Source organism: Heptranchias perlo, chromosome 2, assembly GCF_035084215.1.
Source record: "Heptranchias perlo isolate sHepPer1 chromosome 2, sHepPer1.hap1, whole genome shotgun sequence".
NCBI classification, from domain to species: Eukaryota; Metazoa; Chordata; class Chondrichthyes; order Hexanchiformes; family Hexanchidae; genus Heptranchias; species Heptranchias perlo.
Genome location: NC_090326.1, coordinates 153777616 through 153793917, shown reverse-complemented (window position 1 = coordinate 153793917; position 16302 = coordinate 153777616). Strand labels below are relative to the sequence as shown.

Sequence of the window (16302 nt, the reverse complement as noted above, 5' to 3'; positions counted from 1 at the left end):
TGCAAAAGTGACATTATTGCAAATTAAGTCACATCATAGGCTTAAAATATTGGGCAACGTGTCCTGTGCTACAATTTCCTTTTAAAAGAGAAAGAAAGTTTTCAAAGCTCTTGCAATCATCACAGGACCGTTCCCAAAATTATGAAGACAAACATCCAAAATAGCAACTGGAAAACATGGTTAACATTTCAGGTCGGTACGTACCCTTCAACTCACGATGGGCGTGATGAAGGGAACCCACCCAAAACGTAAACCCGTCTCTTCACCGTCATGGCTGAACGACCGACCTAATATCCATTTCCAGCATTCACATTTTTTTCCCCCTCGGTATTTGACTATGAAGTTATGTTAAGCGGTGATCGAAAGTTGGTTGCGAGCTACAGTCGCTTTACACCTTGGCTGCTTTCTCCCTTCCACCTGGCTGCTCTCCAGCCAGACTCCTGCCTTTTCCCCCACCCCACCGACTGCTGGTATCAACAAAGTAATGCACTCTGGGTCTACGCTTCTTTTTAACTAAAATTTGGGAAACGTTCCATGATTGACAGCCGAGTTACCCAATCACCAGGCTCCAACACTCCGCGTGGAACGCCAGCTCACTTCTGACAACCAATCAGCTCGGCGCGGGGGGCGGAAAAATGATACGTGACGTTGCGATTTGATTGTATTCCGGAGAGCGAGAACGAAACTAGAATCTCAAACGTTAGTTTCCTCAAGACCGATTCATTTTAATCCTAGCCACTGCATCATTTTAAATTTAAAAATCTGAAAATAAGTTATATAGTTATGGGCGCGCCCTGGTTGCATAGCCGCGAAGTTGATGAAAAAGGGAGGAGCTTAACCCCATCGGTGCCGGTCAAACTGCACCCATTTCTGATGGGTTAGTTCCTTGATAGGAACACAATTCCTCCAGTTGTGAATTATAAACTGGTATAAGTACTTTGTTGCTGTATTTGAGTCAAAAACGATCCATCTAAACCAAATACAGCTTGGTTTAAATGTTCATAGTGTAGTCCATTTCAGCATTACAAGACTTTGCAAAGTCTTACATCTTGTAAGTGCAAGTACATGCATCGCCTGCACGTTATTTGAATAAACGGTTACAATTTGGTGCTCGAAAGAAATCGGCTTGTGGGATATGCTTTCAAAACGTAACTCAGGTACGATAATTATTCAAGAACCAATTTTTAATTTCATGATCAGCAATATTTTGTTTATCTTTGGTTTTTTTTAAAAAAGCAACTCATTAAGAAAAATACTTTGAAGTCATGGCCCTTTAAGAAGTTTATCTTTTTTAAAAATTACTGTTCAAAATGCGCCAAGTAAAACTTTATTTAATGCACGAAAAAAATGTTTACTTAAAAACTCCAAAAGTCAAATAATAGAGGGGTCCAACGCTGATCTGAAACAAAAAGTGAAAAGGCTGGAAACACTAAGCAAAGTCAGGCAGCATCGGTGAGGAAGAGAAAATGTTGACGTTTCATCAGAAGTTGAGCATTTGCACTTTTTTGTCCAACACGGATCTACTGCGCAGCCCCATTCCCACTCTACCATCAGTGACAGAACCTTCAGCCATCTTGCTCCCACAATCTGAAACACTACCAACACCAGCTCTTACACAGTGCCTTCAGCCACCGTCCACCTCCTAGTCCGTGCTCAGATGTGACCCTGTGACATATTGCTACATTAAAGGCGCTATATAAGAATTGTTGCAGTTTAAAATCAAGGAGCTAACTGAATGCCATATTTTGGAGCTTTAAGCTAAACACAAATCCGAAATCCATTAGTTTTTCTGCCGTACGTTAATTTAAGTTGAAAATATCTTAAGATTATTTCCTATTCCAACTATATCTAATTTGCAGCCTAATTCTGCAAATAAGTAGTTGGCTGGGTTTACCACAGTGAATGTTTATCAAGAACAGAATGAGCACAACCTTGAACTCTATTTTACCTTGCACTACACAAGAGTTCATTGTCAATTTTCAGGTATCTTGCTCAGATGGGTTTTTAAATGTGCTTAAAACACACACACATCAAATTTCTTGCCAAATTTTAAAAGAACAGTACTGTATAATTGTAATTGCTGGTAATTCTTCATTAAGTAGTCAACAGGGAAATGTCACCACACCTAAGTGAAGCTATCCATAAACTTACAACATTAGTTACCAATATCACACTCAAGTCAGATATGTCTCAGTACAAAACGTACTTTAAAAAATTACACAACTAAAACTGCTGTACTGCCTTATTCAATCTTCTGAACTAACTAAATATCAGCATGCACTGCAACCCAGTAACCATCACAAGAAAACAAAATTGACATTCTCAAAAGGAACAAAAAAATTTCAGATAAAATGTCATCAGTCTTAAATAGCAACTTCCACCTGATGTGAAATGGCTACACGACTTTCAAACTGGGAAAGACTGAGCATGAGCACTTCAAAAAGTGAACTATGATTATCTCTCGTCTGCCATTTACTATCAAGAGAAACTATTTGTTCTATGGACGACTTGCTTCCATTAGAGACTGCAGGGTTGTCACTAGGATTTCAGAAATGTATAATGGTTGGTTTATGAAATGTTTATATTATGTCCCCTCGAACTGTGATAGACACCCAGCTATACAATTATAGAATTTGTCTTTCCGAATTTTGGTTGTGTTTGGGGAGGGCAATTTGTGCTATATATCACAAGGGTGAAGTACGAGTAGCAGGAGCATTTTCAGGTGATGAATTAAGGAATGTAACCCAACATTAAAATATATTGGTTTATTAAACTGAAGCATTTTTTTTCCTGTGGCTTATTAGTCCCAACAGACCCACATTTTCTATGGGCTGCATCTGACTACTAAATGATAATGCATACGAGATAATACTTTATGGACAACTACATATGTTGTTTCATAGTACTCAACTGCAGATTAGATTCAAGTAATCAGTGATTACATCAAACCTTTAATCCTTCATCAAGAACAACTGTGTGGAGTGCCCTAGCAGAAATCTATTCAACAACCAATGGCAAACACAATTAAAGGGCAAAACAGATCAAAATTTTTTCAGGGTTTGGTCATCTGAGTCCGTATTGCCAAATCAGTTTCCCTCTAGCCTCTGCAAAAATTGTTTTCCAGAAAAGTTGCAATAAACATACCATAAAGGGGCTGCAAAACCGTCACTGCAACGACAGCTAAGTGACTTTCAAAAAATGCAAAACATTAAGCTATAACAAAAGCAATACAAGTTAACATTAAATCCAGATAAAAGGTACATTATACGCCACATAAGATACGAGAATAAAATTAAGATTGTAAACCAATCTTTTAATTTTTTTTCAATTACTGTGATGTATGGAGCACCCTGATTCAGTTAAATTTCCATGATGTGGAGATGCCGGTGATGGACTGGGGTGGACAAATGTAAGGAGTCGTTCAACACCAGGTTATAGTCCAACAGCTTTATTTGAAATCACAAGCTTTCGGAGCTTGTGATTTGTAACCTGGTGTTGTATGACTCCTTACAGTTAAATTTCACACATGTGAAATACTGATCATTAACTTAAATACCCAAATCATATGATGTCCAAGTTGTATAGACAATCCCATGCAGAGGTTTATTATTGTGATTATTTCAGTGGGGAAAATCCAGTTAAAAACGGGCCATATTCTATTTTTTTTTTAAAAAGGTCAAAATATAGACAGGAAACCAATGATTCAACGTTCTTGGAATGATGTGGCCAGAGGATCTAAGCTTTCATTTGTCGCTAGCTGTTCTTGTTATATTATCTCTGTAACCTCCTCCAGGCCTACAACCCTCCGAGATCTCTGCACTCCTTCAATTTTGGCCTCTTATGCACCCCCGATTTCCATCGCCCCACTATTTACTGCCGTGCCTTCAGCTGCCTAGGCCCTAAACTCTGAAATTCCCTCCCTAAACCTCCGCCGCCTACCTCTGTCTCCAGCTTTAAGACGCTCCTTAAAACCTACCTCTTTAACCAAGCTTTTGATCGCCTGTCCTAATATATCTTTATGTGACTCCGTGTTAAATTTTGTCTGATAACGCTCTTGTGAAGCGCCTTGGGACATTTTACTACCAGTTTAAAGGCACTATATAAATGCAAGTTGTAGTGGAGCACTACAGAGAGCAACTGATTTTTCAGGTGATTGGTAAGATTTTTATTGGTGAAACTATCAATGGCAAAAAAGGACTGTGACAGCATTAATATTTATAAATAACTATAACTGCAATAGCAGCAAAGTATTAATGGATTTATTTTAAATGGGTTTGTGAGCACCTTAGTGTAAGTGAATTATGAAACATTACGAGCAAAATGAGCACAGCAATATCATTACCTATTTATTAACATCTATTACTGCTTTGTATAAAACAAGATTGTAGAAAGAGATCTTGAAGTTTCTTATTTAAAAATGTGAAATTATATTGAAGGTATTTTTTTTTAAAAACAGCATGACCTGAACATCAGTGGTTTCCAAGGTGAAGTAGTTCTTGATTTGTTCGGTAATAGGCCTTTTTTTGATTCCAATATAGCAGTAAAGTGCAGTATTCAGTTGGGACAGTGAATAATATTTTCATATGACACTTTCAGTGCTCTAAAATATGGCTATAGTAATAGAACTAAATACAAGCAGGTGTAGTACAAACATGCTCTAAATTGTCTTAGTCTCTTCTCAGACTTCAATGTAATAGCTAAAATGCAACAACGATTAAGTCAAGGTTTCAGTATGTGCCAGAAATTTGCACCAGAGACTTCAGTACACAATAGTTTGTGCTAGGCACAATTACAATATTTTAATAAGCCTGCCCCACCAGTATATTGCAACATGCAGATACTTCAAATCAAGTAAATAGCACAATTGAAAATATAAGAAAATTAACAGAATTAAAAAGTCAGCCGACTGCCTGAGACACCGGTTATTTAAAGCCTGCATTTCAAAACTAAGCTTATATAATAAAAATAATATTGCTCAGTATGGCACTTAGCCACAGAGACAAGAAAGGTCCCAAATTCAATCCCTAGTCTCTACTGATTTAGATGGCCTCAGCAGGTCACAGAAAGGACCCGACAATTGTCCTTAGTATCTTGGATTGGGTTTTGGGGGGGGGGGAGCAGAAAGATTAGCCAGGGTTCCGAATGGCTGTGGGGCCGTAAGGGAACATGCATATGTGTGGACATAAGGTGAAGGCAATGAGGTTAGCTGTGATGCCCTCTAGAAGTAGAATGGCCTAGTAAATATACTGTCTAAACGTACATGAAAGATAGTGAGAAATACATCACATATGTCTAGCTAACATGAGCAAACTTTCAAAATTGATGAAGCCATACCCTTTGCTGGAAAGGAGGAGGAAATGGCTGATCCAACAAACCCTCTGAAAGACTTCAGGAAGGAAAGCACATTAAACCACAAAAACCCACCCTCTCCAGCTTTGATCATTCTCCGTTTCCTATGTTATTAAAACTTATTTCAATGTTCATTACTGTGGTTAGCGTTCTTTGAAGTTCCAGGTTGGTTTAATGCCATGCAAACTCAATCACTGTATATTGCACACAAAAAATAACAGACTATGTTTTTACCACCCTTCATTTCCATTCATAAATGTTAGTGAGCAACACATCACATGCCATGAATGTTCAGAAGAAAAGTGGTTGTATGGCATAGTGGGCCACAAGAATGATGGAAACTCATTATTTGCAAGTGTTACAAGGGAGGGGAATCAAATTCATAGACTTGCAAAGTACAGAGATAAAATTTTCCAGCAAATACAACACTGTGCATATCTACAGATGTCTTCTCAGCTACATGGTCGTATGGTTGATAGTGAGGAAGAAAGCTGCAGACTGCAGGAAGAGATCAATGGACTGGTCAGGTGGGCAGAAAAATGCCAAATGGAATTCAATCCAGAGAAATGTGAGGTAATGCATTTGAGGAGGGCAAACAAGGCAAGGGAGTACATAATAAATGGGAGGATACTGAGAGGTGTAGAGGAACAGAAGGACCTTGGAGTGCATGTCCACAGATCCCCTGAAGGTAGCAGGACGGGTAGATAAGGTGGTTAAGAAAGCATATGGAATACTTTCTTTTATTTGCCAAGGCACAGAATATAAGAGCAGGGAGGTTATGCTGGAACTGTATAAAACACTAGTTAGGCCACAGCTTGAGTACTGCATACAGTTCTAGTCACCACATTACAGGAAGGAAGTGATTGCACTAGAGAGGATACAGAGGAGATTTACAAGGATGTTGCCAGGACTGGAGAATTTTAGCTATGAGGAAAGATTGGATAGGCTGGAGTTGTTTTCCTTGGAACAGAGGAGGCTGAGGGGTGATTTAATTGAGGTGTACAAAATGTGAGGGGCCTAGATAGAGTGGATAGGAAGGACCTTAGTAGCGAGGTCAATAAGCAGGGGGCATAGATTTAAAGTGACTGGTAGACGGATTACAGGGGAGCTGAGGAAAAACCATTTTCACCCAGAGGGTGGTGGGGGTCTGGAATTCACTGCCTGAAAGGGTGGTAGAGGCAGAAACCCTTAACTCATTTAAAAAGTACCTGGATGTGCACCGGAAGTGCCGTAATCTACACGGCTACGGACCAAGTGCTGGAAAGTGAGATTAGGCTAGGTGGTTCATTTTCGGCCGGTGCAGACACGATGGGTCGAATGGCCTCCTTCTGTGTTGTAAATTTTCTATGATTCACAAACCAGGCCAAAGCTTAAGTAATTGATCAACGTACTCTACAATTCAAGGATGAATTACTGCTTTACAATTCATCCCTTAACTATGTACATTATATTTTATGAGTTTAAATTGTACATGTTATTTCTCCCTCCATTCCAAACACCACCTTTTAAGAAAAATTATTTGCTTATCTTTTTTCAAAAAAGGATCTTCCTTTTCCACAGTCTGAAAGCACCAACAAGCCACAGTTACTACACACTACAGACCACCATTTTGTTCCGGCCACACACAGTCTGAGCTTTCAGCCCACTTGTAGAGAGCAACAAATAAGGTTTCCACATTGCTGATCTACATGGTGCTTCCCCCAAAGTTTAGGAACGGTTCCTAACCAGCAAGTTATAGTTCCAAAGGTAACTTGGAGGCAACTGCGCTTGCAATGTCTGTAAAGTCACAATCGCAACTTTTGAATGACTGCACGTACACAACCTGGCATATGGACTGTTGCTTTATTCTGGCCATGGGTCCAGTGAACTTCACACTGAATTTGAGAGCGCCATCAGACTTTTACTGAAGGTGGTTCAGTAACATGAACGCATCCTGTGATGTGGGAAGCTTTAAGACACATCAGCTGAGGACTGAATGATGCAGAGTTCAACTTGTCTCAAATAAAAAATCATTTTTATATGGTTATAGATAGTCCACTGACTTTTAAAAATTAACTTCAAGTAAACATGGCTGAGCCATTAACCTCTTTTATTTTGATATCAGGGAGAAAAACACACCATCTTGCGATATCTTACATTTCAGTTGGGGGCCGTCTGGCCAAGCCAGTTCTTCACCGTGCCATTGTTGTCTGCATTCATAAATTAGTTGCATCAGAGATTACTTCATGTTTTTGAAGTGTTTAGGCAGGTGAACATAGAACAGGGTTCTATCACAGCCAGGAAAAAAAGAGCAAATGTCTCAACATAAGGCTGTTCAGCTGTATTACTAGTTACTTGCTGTTTGTCTTTTGCTTCTCTGTATCTGCCTTACTCATCAATATATCTATTAGTTTAGCCTGAATGTTACAGTCCAATTGTGTAATAGTTTCTACCATTCAGAGTGGACTGAAGTGTGTGGTGGGCAGCGCACAGTCTCCTGTGTACAATACCTTAAATAAAAAGGGTCATGTGGCACTATTTCCCACTCATTACAAATAAGAGTGCAAGTTTCAGTTCATAGGAGACGCCGGTTGGCTTATCGAAATATCTTTTGTAGTGGTGAACAAGGAGAATGCCTAAATTGCAATAAAGGCATTCATCTGAAGGATAGCTTTAAACAAATGTTTTGCCCCACACTCCACCGGTAGATTGGTAGAACAGGTAGGGATACACTTGCACTAATAGTACTGATGTCAAATTAAAAAATGCATTCATTATACAGAATTATGGATACTTTTTTAAAAAGAAGGTAATTTAGTTGCTAGAAGAACGACGAACCAAAAAAATCCCAATACAACAAATAAGTTGAAACCAAAACCTCTATTGGCAGAGTTAAAAATCAAAAAGTCCATGCAGAAAGAAAAGGAGCAGTGGAAAAGTGTTTTGCCCAATATCTCTCAAGTACACTGAAAATAATTTTGGATACAATTTTATAGGCAAAAATACCTGCACATCTTTTACACAATGCAGATCTTTGCTGTGCTAAACCCTTATATAAACCTTCCACGTTAACCAAGCTGGTGATATTTTACTGCAGCTGAACCAGTTAGAACAACGTCTGTGGTATAAGTGACACTTTAATGTATCTGTTTCATTAAAGTGTATTTTTAAAATCACTCATCTCACCGAGTCACCTTGCGATATAGAGTTAACTCTTGTTTCTTAATCTGAAAATTCTGTGCATATAAAAACGAACTACCAGTTATTCAGTTTTTCCATTCTTTACTACCATCACATGATGTTTTATGCTGAAAGTTAACATTTTAGTTGATAGTTTGGGGCCTCCAGGAGAAGTTAAATGAGCGACACGAAACAGGCTGGCAGAACCAAAAATGAACTGTTTCAACTTACAGGACTCAATTACACTTCTTCCAAAAAAAAAAATCAGGCAGCATTTCAGGAAACAATAAAAAAGTAATTGAAGTAAATTTAACTCGGTATAAAAACGGCAGTGAATAATTGGACCAGGTTGCGCTGATGTAATTCAGTCCCCATTTTAAAATCATATGATCTGTTGTTACTTTCAGATATACTTCCATTATAATTATGGACATGGGAATTGCCTATGTAAACTTGTCTCACTGTAGTTACGTCATATATTGCTGGTGATAGACAGAGAGGTAGAGTTTCCGCTTTGGGCACAATCGGGAAATTGCACCCAAAATGCACTCTAAACTGCACTGGTTAGGTTACAATTCAAGTATCCAATAAAATTAATTTGCATAATCACAAATGTAAAATCTTCCATGGACCAGCGCAATTGGGTAGAGTAATAGAATGTAATTGTTTATTTTTTTCTATTAAAAAGTATTCCTTGATGTATTTAAGAGTGGCAACCTGTTGCAGTTTTATTAATACAGCTGAAAATGGGTTGATCACCAAAAATAACCATTTTTAATGTATCCAGTCCTCCGCCTGTGAGTAACCCGATTTAAAAATCACTAAAAAAGGACTTTAAAGAAAACTATACTGAACCATTTACCAGTTTCAATGGTGAACACTAGAAAGTTTCTTAAAAAATTAAATATTTCTGAAATGGAAAAAAAGACTTTTAAAACGTGCCTGCTAGTGCCTGTGCGCCTAAGAAAATGAGCGCAATTTGAAGAGCCTTTCCTAACCAGCGGAATCTTGCGACGTCCACCAGGGGCGTGGCCTGATCTAGGCAAACTGAATCTTAAACCAGCGTAAGATCGTGGAAAACACAAACGTAAGTACTTTTGGGCGTAGCTTCCCTTTAACGTTCCCCGATCTTTTACACTGGTTCAGCTGATTTTGCCCGGACTGCGCTGATAATACCAGCGGAAAAGAGCGGAAACTCTACCCCGGAACATTTAATGTAAAAAATTGGCAGGTGAGCGTGCAGACATATACATCTTTATTAAAAAGGTCAATCCAGAGCACTGGGCACAAAGCATGATCATTTTTGTGTATATTTCTATATAACATAAAGAAAATTGTAAACAGCCAGCTCTAAAATCAACCTCAAATAACTTGTGCTTCCAAGTTATTGGATGTCCAAGGCATTAATTCCAATTGCCACTCCCAGAATAAAACAGACAGCTGTTGAGACCACTGAACAAATACGGTTTCCTCATCAGAGAAAGTGCTGGTTATTTAAATGAAGCTCACAAGTCCTACATTAATAACTGGATAAGACATTTCAAAAGGGATATCTAAATTGGCAAAATTAACATTTTAAAACTCTCAAAAAAGCATGTCCCATACTGATAAAAGAAACAAGGACAACTTCAAAAACATGTTTTTTCCTTTAGGTGTGTGTATATTGGAGGGGGAGGGGGAGGGGGAGGGAGGGAGGAAAGAGGGTGAGTGAAGAGAGTGAATGCCAAGCTGTATACACGAACTGACAACTACTTTGAATGCTGAACCATCAGAAACTTGAAGTAAACAGTGACACTGTCTGCTGCCCAGCATTTCACACACGTCACAATGCACTGCTTATACACCACAGAACATTCCCCCACCCCCAAGTGTTAGGCTTAGTATCGGCGTTAAAAAATTAGAGGAAAAAGTCTATTGCAATTGGTCAGACATCACTATTGCCTCTTCTTCTACAACAATCCTATCTCCACAACACTGTTCTCTTTCTGAAACCATAATCCAACTACAAAAAATACAACGGACATTGAAGACCTCCAAAATACACCAGCATATAACACTGATGATTTTGACATGCAATTATTAAGGAAGTGAATACTTTGGTGTTCATTTGTCTAATGTACCATGTTGTCTATGTTTATGTTGTTCTATAAAACTGATCAGTTTCTAATGATATATAATATGGCAATTAGTTTTTAATTTTAATACATATATATCTAAACAGATTATATACAAAGGCCTTTAAGTTACAAATTAATTCAGATCAAGCTGCAAATCTATCTGTATTCTGACATATTACAAGACAGTAACTGGATTATTCCGTGCCCTGATGGGTTGGGTAGTTGCAGTAGTTTGCATGTCTGGTCAATAAAGCCTTTCATAATTAAACAAAAACAGCTATACATAGTAAAACGACATACAACAAAAGCAGTACATTTCAAAAGTGGCATGAGATCTTCGTCAGATCAGTCTAGTTTTCTTTATTTTCATTTTCAAAGGGTTGGTGATTTAACATGACAGGAGCAAGAGGGCTCCAGATTCGTAGAATACTTATATTTATTCAGGATACATCCAGACCATTGGAAGCGTTTTAAATCGAAGTGGTCAAATATAAAACCACGATTAAAAATAATAAATTCGCTGTAGGACAATTTTTCAGCTGAAGAGTGATTGGCGTCGCAAAGTCCTGTCACTGTAACATTATGACAATTTACTAAAAGACTGTTACACTCAAGTGTACGGAGAAGCGGAAATTGGAAGTTACCTAGTGGAAATCGGCTGATGCCAGCCAATACAAGAGGACAAAACAAAAACTTAATACTATCACAAGTTCTTCAATGTCAAAGCAATTGTGAAAAATAAAACATGGCTTTTTTTAAAAAAACACTTAACTCGGTATGTGAATTTCATTATCAAACTTATTTCGCTTGGAAATTAACATACGAAATATTTTTGCACTAGATAAAAAAAGTTGATTAAGAATACTGTTATGTAAAAACACATACACACAGACACTGGGATCCGCCATGACTGGATGGTTAATCCTCGAGTTGGCAGCTTGTCTGCGCAGTTTGGACACATCAGGACTTGGGCTTTGCCACTCATCAGACAGACCCTATCTTACCGTCCGGACAATCCCAGTCAACCCTCCAGAATGATCAATTATTTCAATCGCCCCGATCTCATTCTTTTGGGGATAAAAGTTGGTTTTAATTTAGTTTGACAGCTTCTCAAGAGCCGCTTCCTGGCTTTGTCTCCAGACGTGTCTGTCTGTGTCTGTGTTTTTTTTTCCCCTTCCTTCCACCATCAACTCCCCCAACCCCCACCTCTCCTCTATAGTCAACAAAATGGTGTAAAAAACATTTGCAAAAAAAAAAGTGATATGCGTTCGCTCGACAACGGTGCAATTAAGGTTTCGCATGGTATATGTGCGTGCTTTTCTCAAAATAAAAATCATATATAAGTGATTGTTATTCGTCCGTATTTTCAAGGCTTGCAAACCATGACTGAGCAAGTTGCACAATGGCGCCCGACGACCCCCCCCCCCCCCTCCCCGTTTTTCCAATGGCCTGAAAAGAGCCGGAGCCACGCAACCCGGCGCACTGCCACCTCGTTATTACATGTGTGTCTATATCGATATAATCATTTATATATCAAAAAGAGAGAGAGAGGGGAAAAAGAATAAACAAACTAAAAATACCTCACCTTTTAAATCCTAGAACAGCGGAGTTTTTGTGTTCATGACCTCAACTGTCATCGGGGTAAACGGCGCTCGGTTTTTGTTGAGGAGGTATATTTTTTTTTGTGTGTGTATTTTTGCAATGAAATTTGAAATTCACCTGCCGAAAAGCGAAGCTCTTTCTTTCTTCGTTGGCGCCTCTCTTTTCTTCTTCTTCTTGTTGTGTTGCTGTATATTTAACAGTAAAATAAGTTTTTTTTTTATCCTCCGATCAGAAAGGGATTCCAGCAAATGCGAAGAGCAAACAAACAGAAATCGGCGGCCACAAGAATTTATCCAGAGTCTTCGCTGTAAAAAAAAAAGATTTTTTTTCTCTCTCTTCTTCCCCCTACCAAAAAAAAAACACAAGCACTTTTTTTTTTTTTGCTTTCTCTTCTTGCCACGTCCAAAAAAAAAAATTATATATATATATATATATATAATGTGTGTGAAGAATCCGGCCTCAAACGTCGAGTCCGTTTTTTTTTCCCCCTGTTGTTGTTTCCTCTCCCTGTCGCTCAAAGACACTTCTTTCCAAAAATTAAAAGAAAAATCCTCCACTCGCTCACCAGAATCGTGTTGAAAGACGCCAGGCTTCTCTTCCGACGTTAGTTTCCAAAAAATAAACTTTGTGGCGATTCCCTCCAGACACACACACACAAACAAACAAACACAAGGGGGAAAAAAATCGGTGACAGGAAGAATTGAGATGGGAGTGAGGAAATATATTTATATATATATATATATATATAATTTATATATAAGAGAAAGAGAGACAGGAAGAGAAAGAGCAGGAAAAATATATATCTATCTAATATCCGAAGAGGTTTCTTTAAGTAGTTGTGCCGGCGAATCCTCCTCCCAAATCCTCACACACAAGTCATCAGGGGAAGGGGAAAGAGAAAAGAAAACCCAACGCACGGCTGAAGTCCTCCCCGGCACTAATCCAAAGGTGTTTGCGAGAAATATACATATATATATTATAAAATTTTCTTTTTTTTTTCCAAAAAACGAAGAGGACCGAATGTACTTTTTCCCTCACTCGAAATCCTCGCTCTCTTCTAGGAGTAAAGGAGCGCTTTAACTAAAAAAAAAACAAACAAACGCGATGTAAAGTTATTACATTACTCCATCATTGGTGGCCATCTTGGAAAGAGCCGGAGAACAACCCCCTCTCTTCTCCCCTCCTCTTCTGTCAGTCACAGTCCTACAGCAATTAGTACCTTCAACCCCCAGCAAGCCAGAGAGTTACTCCCCTCCACCCTGATCCCCAAATAATAACGAGCAGAACAAAGGGAAACCCCTGCGCCCCCTACAAATAAATAAACTGTGTTTAAAAGGATGGTTGTGAAGGGTTTTTTTTTAAAAAAATTACAGACCCAACCATTTGGTTTGAAATATTTCTCTGTAAGAACAACTCTGATGACCCCGTGGAGTGATATCAACCAGCAACACAAGTAAGGAGACTGTCGAACCAACCATTAGCCAATAGGTTCATGGCAAACTCAGGCCTGGATTTCGAAACGCAATGGATCAGGCTTCTCTTTTTTTTTCTCTCTCTCTGTTAACCCACCCATGTAAAATGTTCTGCCGGCTCACCAACATCTGTCAAGAGAGCACAAACGCCAAGAAAAAATGCTGAGTGTTGTTTCCAAGTGCAACAAATCATATATGTTAAAATCAAAGTGAAAGAACCTCAGTGAATTTCCTCTCCTCTCCAACGTTGGCAAATTGACTTGGAAAAGCATTGCAAATGCAGAAAGGTTGCTATGGTGGCATGTGAGGTAGAAAGAACCAGTTAAGTCACAAGTCTCACCCTTTTAAAAAAAATCAAGACTTTTTAAAAATTTTGGATTTCAATATGCAAAGTACATAAGCAATAAAGGAGAGGATGACCAAAGGCAATATGAAGAGCTTAGGAAAAAGGTAAAAAAAAAAGAAAATTAGGAAACCTCCTGCTGATAACCACCAACCGCCCTCCCTCAGCTGATGAATCAGTCCTCCTCCATGTTGAACACCACTTGGAGGAAGCACTGAGGGTAGCAAGGGCACAGAATGTACTCTGGGTGGGGGACTTCAATGTCCATCACCAAGAGTGGATCGGTAGAACCATTACTGACCGAGCTGGTCGAGTCCCGAAGGACATAGCTGCCAGACTGGGCCTGCGGCAGGTGGTGAGCGATTCAACGTGAGGGAAAAACTTACTTGACCTCGTCCTCACCAATCTACCTGTCACAAATGCATCTGTCCATGACAGTATTGGTAGGGGTGACCACCGCACAGTCCTCGTGGAGACGAACTACCGTCTTCGCACTGAAGACACCATCCAATGTTTTGTGTGGCACTATCACAGTGCTAAATGGGATAGATTCAGAACAGATCTAGCAGCTCAAAACTGGGTATCCATGAGGCGCTGTGGGCCACCAGCAGCAGCAGAATTGTATTCCAGCACAATCTGTAACCTCATGGCCCGGCATATTCTTCACTCTATCATTACCAACAAGCCAGGGGATCAAACCTGGTTCAATGAGGAGTGCAGAAGAGCATGCCAGGAGCAGCACCAAGCGTACCAAAAAATGAGGTGCCAACCTGGTGAAGCTACAACTCAGGACTACATGCATGCGAAACAGTGGAAGCAACATGCCATAGACAGAGCTAAGCAATTCCACAACCAACGGATCAGATCAAAGCTCTGCAGTCCTGCCACATCCAGTCGTGAATGGTGGTAGACAATTAAACAACTAATGGGATGAGGAGGCTCTGTAAACATCCCCATCCTCAATGATGGCGGAGTCCAGCACGTGAGTGCAAAAAACAAGGCTGAAGCATTTGAAACCATGTTCAGCCAGAAGTGCCGAGTGGATGATCCATCTCGACCTCCACCCAATATCCCACCATCACAGAAGCCAGTCTTCAGCCAATTCAATTCACTCCACGTGATATCAAGAAACGGCTCAGCGCACTGGATACAGCAAAGGCTATGGGCCCTGACAACATCTCGGCTGTAGTGCTGAAGTCTGGTGCTCCAGAACTAGCTGCGCCTCTAGCCAAACTGTTCCAGTACAGCTACAACACTGGCATCTACCTGACAATGTGGAAAATTGCCCAGGTATGTCCTGTCCACAAAAAGCAGGACAAATCCAATCCGGCCAATTACCGCCCCATCAGTCTACTCTCAATCATCAGCAAAGTGATGGAAGATGTCGTCGACAGTGCTATCAAGCGGCACTTACTCACCAATAACCTGCTCACCAATGCTCAGTTTGGGTTCCGCCAGGACCACCCGGCTCCAGATCTCATTACAGCCTTGATCCAAACATGGACAAAAGAGCTGAATTCCAGAGGTGAGGTGAGAGTGACTGCCCTTGACATCAAGGCAGCATTTGACCGAGTGTGGCATCAAGGAGCCCTAGTAAAATTGAAGCCAATGGGAATCAGGGGGAAAACTCTCCAGTGGCTGGAGTCATACCTAGCACAAAGGAAGATGGGAGTGGTTGTTGGAGGCCAATCATCTCAGCCCCAGGACATTGCTGCAGGAGTTCCTCAGGGCAGTATCCTGGGCCCAACCATCTTCAGCTGATTCATCAATGACCTTCCCTCCATCATAAGGTCAGAAATGGGGATGCTCGCTGATGATTGCAGTGTTCAGTTCCATTCACAACCCCTCAGATAATGAAGCAGTCCGTGCCCGCATGCAGCAAGACCTGGACAACATCCAGGCTTGGGATCATAAGTGGCAAGTAACATTCGCGCCAGATAAGTGCCAGGCAATGACCATTTCCACCTCCCCTTGACATTCAACGGCATTACCATCGCCGAATCCCCCACCATCAACACCCTGGGGGTCACCATTGACCAGAAACTTAACTGGACCAGCCACATAAATACTGTGGCTACAAGAGCAGGTCAGAGGCTGGGTATTCTGCGGCCAGTGACTCAACTCCTAACTCCCCTAAGCCTTTCTACCATCTAAAAGGCACAAGTCAGGAGTGTGAAGGAATACTCTCCACTTGCTTGGATGAGTGCAGCTCCAACAACACTCAAGAAGCTCGACACCATCCAGGACAAAGCAGCCCGCT

At 40.2% G+C, this 16302-nt stretch overlaps 1 protein-coding gene across 10 annotated transcripts in view; it reads right to left on the bottom strand.

Moving 5' to 3' along the window:
- The window catches only part of kmt2ca (lysine (K)-specific methyltransferase 2Ca), a 424137-nt gene extending 410779 nt beyond the window's left edge, over positions 1-13358 (bottom strand). For 9 of the 10 annotated variants that reach the window (XM_068008355.1, XM_068008384.1, XM_068008402.1 and 6 more), the window contains exon 1: positions 12211-13358. The gene's annotated coding sequence lies outside the window, so the exon portion shown is untranslated. Of the gene's footprint in view, positions 1-204; positions 428-12210 lie in introns of those variants that run through there. The other variant, XM_068008364.1, reaches the window with a different exon arrangement.
- Between the last annotated feature and the right edge of the window lie 2944 nt (positions 13359-16302).